The sequence below is a fragment of the Anoplophora glabripennis genome, unplaced genomic scaffold (genome assembly GCF_000390285.2).
Source record: "Anoplophora glabripennis isolate ALB-LARVAE unplaced genomic scaffold, Agla_2.0 scaffold435, whole genome shotgun sequence".
Classification (NCBI taxonomy): domain Eukaryota; kingdom Metazoa; phylum Arthropoda; class Insecta; order Coleoptera; family Cerambycidae; genus Anoplophora; species Anoplophora glabripennis.
This window is the reverse complement of record NW_019416798.1, coordinates 82,458-91,849: the sequence shown is the minus strand read 5'-3', so window position 1 is coordinate 91,849 and position 9,392 is coordinate 82,458.

Below are 9,392 nucleotides of genomic sequence, written 5' to 3'. Positions count from 1 at the left end.
GAAATGGTGACCATTGGCGCAAACATGCCTTATCCGAAAGTTGATAGTTTCGGAAATACAGGGTGTTGAAAGTTAAAATTTTAAATCGTTTTTTTGCGATTATTCTGAAAATATGTAGGTTAGGAACTTGAAAATTTGTGAAACTATATTTACCACTTACGATCTATTTTACCAAAAATTTAGTTAATAACTTTTTACCCTTTATGTCTAACGTGAAACTTGCTTCAAAACCTTAAAGAGCAATAATTTTTCCATTAATTGTGTATTCTTGTTTCATTTCGGTATTTCGATCCGTTTTCGAGAAAAATCGATTTAACGAACACTATGTTTTGATAATACGAGAAATTAAAAGCGAAACAAACCAAGTATTTCTTCGTGTTATTACAACAATTAACAATAAAACAAAGGAAATTCGTAATAATGATTTAAAGTCAGTGTTCGAAGAATCCACCGTTGACATTTACACACTTTATACAACGTTTTCTGAGAGATCTTCGAGTTTGAAACAACATATTGGGATTCCGTTTGACTTCGTTGGCAGCGATTTGTATTCTTTGCCACAACACTTCACAGGAACCAATAGATACTTGCAAATAGAAAAATGAAGAGGATTGAAGTCCGGACTTCTGGGTGGCCAAGTAAAAATGCTTCCACGGCTTGAAGAAGTTCCACTTTATTTAAGAAGAGACATGTGGTTCATGCACGACCGAGCTCCACCGCATTTTTCTTAGCCAGTGCGTGCATATGTAGATGCACTTTTTCCAAATCATTGGATTGGTCTTGTAATCATTTTTGCTTGGCCATCCAGAAGTCCGGACTTCAATCCTCTTGATTTTTCTATTTGGTCTCGAATGAAAGATATAGTTTACAAATAATCTATTGGCTCGTGTGAAGAGTACAAAGGGCAAATAATACAAGTCGCTGCCAACGAAGTCAGGCGCAATCCCAATATGTTGTTTCAAACTCGAAAATCTCTCAGAAAACGTGTAAAGTGTATCAGTGTCAACGATGGATTCTTCGAACAATTACTTTAAATCATAATTACGTATTTTATTTGTTTTATTGTTAATTGTTGTAATAACACGAAGAAACACTTGGTTTGCTTCGCTTTTAATTTCTCATATTACCAAAACATAGTGTTCGTTAAATCGATTTTTCTCGAAAATGGATCAAGATACCGAAATGAAACAAGAGTACATAATTAATGGAAAAATGATAGCTCTTTCAGGTTTTGAATCAAGTTTCATGTTAAATATACAAGGTAAAACGTTATTACCTAAATTTTCGGTAAAATTGGTCGTAAGTGGCGCCCTCTATGATCAATGCTGAAATTACAACACGCATAAAAAAATTCACAAATTTTCAAGTTCCTAACCTACCTATTTTCAGAATAATCGCAAAAAAACGATTTCAAATTTTAACTTTCAACACCCTGTATTTCCGAAACTATTAACTTTCAGATAAGGCATGTTTGCGCCAATGGTCACCATTTCACGTGTAGTATCTTCAGCTTTCGACTTTCCCATTGTTAATGAATCACCCTGTATAATTTTTGCCACTTCAGGAAAATGATTTAAAATGTTTATAAATTTGTAAATCTGTACGATGTCACACTAATGCATTTCGACTATTGGTAAAGATTTTGGGGAAAAATACTTAACATAAAACTGATTTTCTATTTCCTTTAAGTTTTGAATTAACTTTTTCTGAGAAGTCCAGTGGCGTACTTAATTTTTTATTCGACTTACAAGTCAAAGTTACATTCTTTTTTCAAAAAGAAATTTTGACCTGGTTAAAAAGGAGATATTTTGCATATTCTAAAAATATATAGTTTGTTTTGCTTTTTTTCTAAAGTGATAAATTTCTATTGGTCCCATCGACTATTCGAATTTGTTTTTTACATAGCCAGCTAGCTTTTATTCATTGTTAATGTCATACTCCTTGCAATAGGGTGTAACTTCAAATAGGGGTCACAAAATTAAAAATTATAGAGATTCTAAGATTCTATTTTCTCTACATGAAATAAGTATATCTTTTTTATGAAAAAATGGTCATGGATTTCGATTTTCGAAAAAAGAATTACGAATTTGACAAATAAAACGGATTTTGAACCTTGGCTTGCCCCCCCGTAGGGATACCCCTGAATACAATATGTCAATTTCTTTTAAATAAAGTAATTGCTCCTAATAAGCGGTACTTCTGTATACAATTTTATCAAACATTTTCGAGATATATCGATATGAACATTTTTGTTCAAAATTATTTTCTCTATCACCTGTGTTCGTTTGGCAACACCTTTTTGAAACATTCTGTATATACTTATATGGTACTAATTGTAAGCAAAAAAATATAGAAATATAAATACAGGGTGTCCCTAAAAGGTCTTTACAATGTGCAACTAGATACAGTGCGGCACCATATAGGTCGATTTAGCTAAATTTATCTTAGTTCAAAGTTGTTCCGTTTGGGCGGTATACGGCCCTGTAGTTGCAATTTTGAAATCTTTATTTTCTTATAAATTTAAAACGCCTTATGCAATTTTGCTAAAATTGGTAAGTTGACATCGTTCTATAGGACAATAAACCACTAAAATAATTTAATTTTTGTGTCAATATTGCTGCCAATGTTTGAAATTACAAATTTCGAATAAACCATAAGAGTAATCGGGTCTTATCAAGAGTACCTTTATTTGAAGTAAATAATTTACTAAATCTAAATTTTATACTTAAAATTCTTTTCTTCCATTGGCGTAGAATTATGGAAGGTGTAATTACTAAAAAACTCAAGTACTACGCCAATGGTGATGCAGTTCAACTGACCACCATAAGAGTAGGGAATGGACTGTATCTTCTATTTTTCTTAAATAATGCGAAGTTGTAAAGGTAGAGGGTATATTTTCATACTATTTACAATAACAATGTTGTTTTTGTTGTCAAGTCCACAATTTGTTTTCTTAACAAATTTAATTCAGAGAGAGTTTGTTTTTTATGAAAAATTCTGTTGCCTAGATGTATACTTATTTGTTAATTAAATTATTTATTATATGTAGAACCAACAAATTGATTGATATTACTCATAATTATGATATGGGGTTTATTGTCCTATAGAACGTTGTCAACTTTACCAAATTTTAGCAAAATAAAATAAGACGTTTTAGATTTATATAAAGAAAAAAGATTTCAAAATTACAGCTTCAGGGCAGTATACCGCCCAAACGGAGCAACTTTGAACTAAGGTAAGTTTAGCTAAATCGACTTATTTTGAGTCGCAATGTATATGGTGGGGTTTTAGGGACACCTTGTATATTTAAAATACTTTCAAGTTTTTTATAAACAGTATTTGTACTATTTTATTAAAGCACAGTGTTTAGTTTGTGTTTCGTACTCTCAACAACCTTCTGTCTCATAAAAACTCATAAAAATTGTATGTAAATTTACACACTAGATCATTGGTTATACTGACGGTAAAACAGATAATGTAAAATTGTACATTAAGTATGTCATTTTACAGTTCTTGTGTAATTCACTCTAAATGTAAATTTACATTATCGAAAAATGTTTTCATACTCTCGTAAACCGTATAAACTTTGAAATAGTCTTATTTTTTTTTAACCATGAGAATTAATTAAATAATCAATATCTAAGATAAATGAAACTCACTTTCTTCCATAAGATTCGCTTTTATTTTAAAATAATTAAATTTAAGGAAAAACATTCTTCATGTATCTTTTGGGAAACTATAACTGGATATCTGAGTTTAAAGGTGATACACCGCAATAAGCAAATATACACTCAAACGTATAGATCTGCTCAATGTATCGTGTATGTTCGATTCATTTGCATCTTTTCTGTATAAAAACTGTTACAAATATGTAAAAATCATATGAGAATATCCGCAACTCTTATCAATGTAGTTTAGGAGAACTAGACTATGATCATTTTTACATAGTCCAGTGAAGTAAACAATTGCACGCAGCCACGTTCTGGTGAACATAAAAGAAGGCAACTTTACTACAGTAGAACAATGAAGTATTTGAAAGTGTACGAAAATTTCGTCCTGTTTTGTAGACCTCACGTATAATAACCACAAGCTAAGCCGCACTCGCCGCAGGTTTCACTCAGCGGTTAAGGTCTGGTCGTACCCTTTGGCATGCTGGTAGTCCATAAATGAAGTTGAATAATATGTCTTTCATTAAGCTGAGAGTACAGGGAGAGCCTGTATGTGATACTGAAAATATTTCAGATAAACTGGTTCCAGATAGATAGGCAATTAATTTATAAAAATTGACCTAGGGACACATTTATGAATGTTTAGTGTACTCAAGGTATCCATTAACGATGATAAAAGGGGTATAAATTAATATAAGCGAATATAAAATGCCTGTTTTAATGAATATGTTGATTAAATTAGTAGATATAAAATGGGTGTATTTTAGTTTTTGTTATTATTTCCATTGTGTCAAACCATAAAACTAACAAGAACATAAATAGTATCAGTTTCAGTGTCATTCATCCTTGTAATGAAATCTTCGTTTCGAAAAAGTGTACGAATTTGGGGACCATCAAAAATGCATTCTTTCAATTTGGCTGGAAACTTATCTCCTAAATATTGAAAACAGTCACCGTCTTTGTCCAGAGCTTTGACAAACTGCTTCATCACCAAGCTAAAAGAGAAGAAAAGTGTAAAAGCAACATCAAATAAAGCTTGGTTCGAGTCAGTCGAATTTAAGTAACTATGTCCATGACATTTATTCAAGATTTTTTGTGATTTTTGGATTCACGATTTCCATTTTTTTGCGATATTTTGCAATTTGGGTAATGAGGCTCAACAGACTTTTAATTCAAATTCGATTCAACAAAATTTATGAAAACACTTGGTCCAATCTATAAAACCGCTTTCTATTTTTTTTTTCACTCACATAAATATATGAATTTTTGCCAATTTCAATTATTTTTTGCGTTTTTTTACAAAATCTGTGGGGGGATACAGCTAATAGACTTCGGACTCGAATTCAATGATAATACGAGTATTCCAAAATGTACGCAAATAAGTCAAATAAAAGACGTTATCAGTCGACTTTTTGTTAAATTTTTAATCTCACACCGAAAGAGAGAACACTGTGAACAGACGACCCGAATTTCCATCCAAATGTGTACCTAAATAGGCCAGGAAATATAGAGATGGACGCAACTCTTCGCTTATAACTTTATTCTGTTCATTTCCACGAGAAAACAGTAGAGTATTTTTTTTCTTCTTCAAAAGACCTACAGAACTAGCGTCAAAAATTATTGATTAGATCAAAAGTTGGAAACAGAAGTTTATTTATGACTTTTGAATTAAACATTTATAAACTGCCTTCCTCATTTTTGCAGCTTACCAAAACTCCACCGTTTTTTAAATTTTTTACTTTAGATAACTGGATATTGGTATCAGTAGGATTTAAGTATTGGTTCATATCTGACTTTGTTTTCGTAATAGGTTGCTCTGTATTTTTAGGTCGTATAATAACAGCAGGCTGAGTTTTATTCTTCAGAATATCAGAGTAACTGGGTTGATTGTTCGCTGTCACTGCTGTTCTAAATTTATTTAATTTAGTTAGTTCTGATTGGATAGCAGCAACTTTATGATTCAAGGAATTAAGGGCATCATCAATTTTATTCTGAATTACCCGACTTATGTCTTGTTGATCCACCGTTATAGAATTTGCTAAGCACTCATCACATTTCCAAGAAAGACCTCTTATGCAGCTGAGCAACTGTTTTCGGAAAAATGCATATTATACCGATGAATAGAAAACGTTTTGTGAACGTAGAAGTCATCCAAAAGGCTTGTACCGATATCCTGAAGGACATCCCATCGGACGATCTAAAACACTCCTTCGACATGGTTTTTAGACCCATGCAAATCGCTATATTGAGTTGAATAAAATAAATTGGTTTGGCCAAAAAAAAATTGTTCTTAATTATAGAAAGTCCTTTTTACTTTCTAACGCACCTTCTATATTGTTTCATACACGTGATTTCTGTGATGCATCTAGTATTGCACATTTAGTTCAGATATTTCAAATACTCACTTACACATATAACAAAGACAAAGGCTCCAAGCTTGACCCTTGCGGTATTTCCGGAATAACGACCCTATCCGATATTTCGCGTGTACATCGTTCTGTTGGTTAGAGATATAAATAACAGCAGCGCCAACAGCGTGATCCAGCGAAAATCGAGATTAAATCTTATTTCGTGGTGTTCGGCCGCCGCCCCACCTCATTCTTCTATAACACCTAGCATAATAAATGTTGCGGTAAAGTGGTTCACCGAACACAATTATACTTTAATTCGCTGGGGGAATAAATCGTGATGAATATAACAAAGCTTTCAGAGATAATTTCGAGAAAAGCCACAATAAATAACGCCAAGAAAAGGTGTGTTCCGCAATAGATAATTCGTATACAACAGTGAGCACGTATCATAAATTTAATATTTTCCTTATTCACATTTTAAGTTGCTCCATGATTTATGTCGGAACGGTTTATTCTCAAATACTGAAATATTGCCTCGGATCATGGAAATATTCCTGATGTGACACACCGCAACGCTCTGTCGGCGATTATTCGTGTGTGTAGTCGACCGTTTTTCCCAGTTTTCCTAATATTGATTTATAAAATACACATACTAAATAAAATCTCAAAAAATTGGTTCAGTTTTTCCCACTTTTAACAAAGACCATAGAGTTGTTCGATAAATATTCACTTGGATTTATGTCTGAAGATTTGAATGGTCAAATTGAGTCTTATTCTACAACTCATCCAAACGTTGCTTGCTAAAGGCAATTGGCAGATGAGGTACAAAGACTAGATGGATTTTTCTGCTACACCCCTACACTATTCCTGTATTTGTATGAAACTTGGACAACCTCTTTGGAAATACGCGAATAGAGCGAAGAGGATCAATTGAATGGCCACCTAGGCCTACAGATTTAGTAACTTAAGATTTCTTTGTATGAGGATACTTAAAAAGTAAAGTATACCAAAATATGCCACAAAATTTGGATGCATTATGAAAAAGATTCAAAAGGAGTTGATATAAAAAACTAAGTTATGAACAATATTCGAGAGGACTTTTTCTGCTAGCCTTTCTCGTAACGTAGGTGGGTTGTTATAAATACATATTAAGTTGTAATTTTAGAATTTTTTCATAGGCATTATACAAAATTCTATTACCTAAATTTATTGGTATATAGTCTCTTTGGAAATGAAAGAGAGTAATAAAACCCCGAGATAAGAACCGGCCATGGGCGTGGTAATATTTCGTTTCAGGTAATTATCGGGTAACACTAATGTTAACAAAAATGACAGGGATTAGAAAATCGACCATCTACAGACTTTTAAAGGAAACAAAAAATGAACAAGATACTGTAAATCCCCCAAAATCATTTACAGGGAGGTCAAAAGTCGTTATAGATGATTTCTTCAAAAATGTCATTCGCAGAAAAGTACACTCATTTTATTTTAAAAAAGAAATACCAACGCTAAACAAAATTTTAAGTGAACTTTCAGAGGACAACGATTTGCCAAAAATCAGTAGAAGCAAATTATGGGCCGTCTTACGAGAGTTGAATTTTTGCTGGGAAAAGCAGAACAGGAAGTCAGTTCTTATCGATAAAGATGAAATTATTTGTTGGCGAAGATCCTACTTAAGATCAATTAGAAAATTCCGTGACGAAGGGAGGAATATTTATTATCTAGACGAAACTTGGGTCAACGAGGGATATACTGTAACAAAAGTATGGCAAGATAAAAATGTAAAAAGTTTTCGACAAGCATTTTTGGATGGACTTTCAACAGGGTTCAAGGCACCTTCAGGTAAAGGGCGAAGATTAATAGTGACACATATAGGTAGTGCCAGTGGTTTTGTAGATGGCGGTTTACTTTTATTTGAATCTAAAAATACAGGTGACTATCACGAAGACATGAACGCAGATGTTTTCGAAGAGTATTTTACACAGATGTTGGATCTTATTCCTCCGGGGTCTGTAATTGTCATGGATAATGCCAGTTACCATTCACGGCAGACCGAGCGGACGCCTACGACTGCTTGGAGGAAAGCCGATATAATTCAATGGTTATCCGGAAAAAACATTTCTTTTGAAACAAATATGGTGAAAAAGGAACTTTTGACACTTGTCAATCTTAATAAAGATCAGAAAAAATATGTTATCGATGAAATGGCAACAAATCGCCAAATAACGGTACTACGGTTACCACCTTATCACTGTGAACTTAACCCAATCGAATTAGTCTGGGCGCAGGTAAAAGGAGATGTAGCGCGAAATAATACGACGTTTAAATTAAGTGACGTGAAAATTTTGTTAAAAAATTCCTTGGAACGAGTAACTGCAGATAACTGGCAAAGATGTATACATCATGTACAAAAAGAAGAGGAGAAAATGTGGGAACTCGATAATTTAATTGACGTTACTGTGGAACCTATCGTTATCAATCTAGGAGACGAAGATAATTCATCAGAATATTCAGAGGATGAATTTTAATATACCTACTTTTTTATTTTCTTTATTGTACATTTATACAACACTACATTTACTCACCATAATTTGAATTTTCAAAATACATATATTTTTGTGTGGAATAAAAGTCTATTCATTAAATTTAAATAAATATTTTGATAATAATATTGAATAATTTTATTTGAATTACTAAAAACCCTCTTAACCCTGTTATGATGCTTAAAGTAGCCTCATGTTTTGAAATGCTGTTTTTATATTATTTACATATAAGAGAAATGGACCGAGAAATTGAAGCGGCATAGACAAAGACGGATTGTCGGGGATTAAATTTTAGCTACCTGCTACAATTTAGTACAACCCGGTCAAACAAAGTTTTTTTAAAAGTACCCTCATCTATACGGATAATACATAATATAAAAATATTGAATATAAGCACCAGTACTACATTTATTTACGATTTGCATACATAATAAGCTTTTATTACTCTTTTTCATTTCTAAACAGACTGTAGTTGAATGGAGAATTGTAAGACCTTTCAAAAGAGCTATCGTATGATCCACATTTGTATTAAAAAAAATATCGATGACGTCGTTACTTTGACATAGATAACGTCATATGTAAGACGAATATCTCGCAGAACACACTTTTAAAAGCAAAAATTGACCTGCTTAAGGATTTTTGTCCAAGGTCACCGATTTCTGAAATAATGAATTGATTCCTTTCATTTGCACCATACTATATAACTTCAGTGGTATTTAAAATATCTAGACAGGGTGTCCCATATAAATAACGTTTCGTTTAATATGAAGTTTTGAAAAAATTCCAAAAACACGTCGATTTTTAATTTGAGGGGGACATCGACTTACATC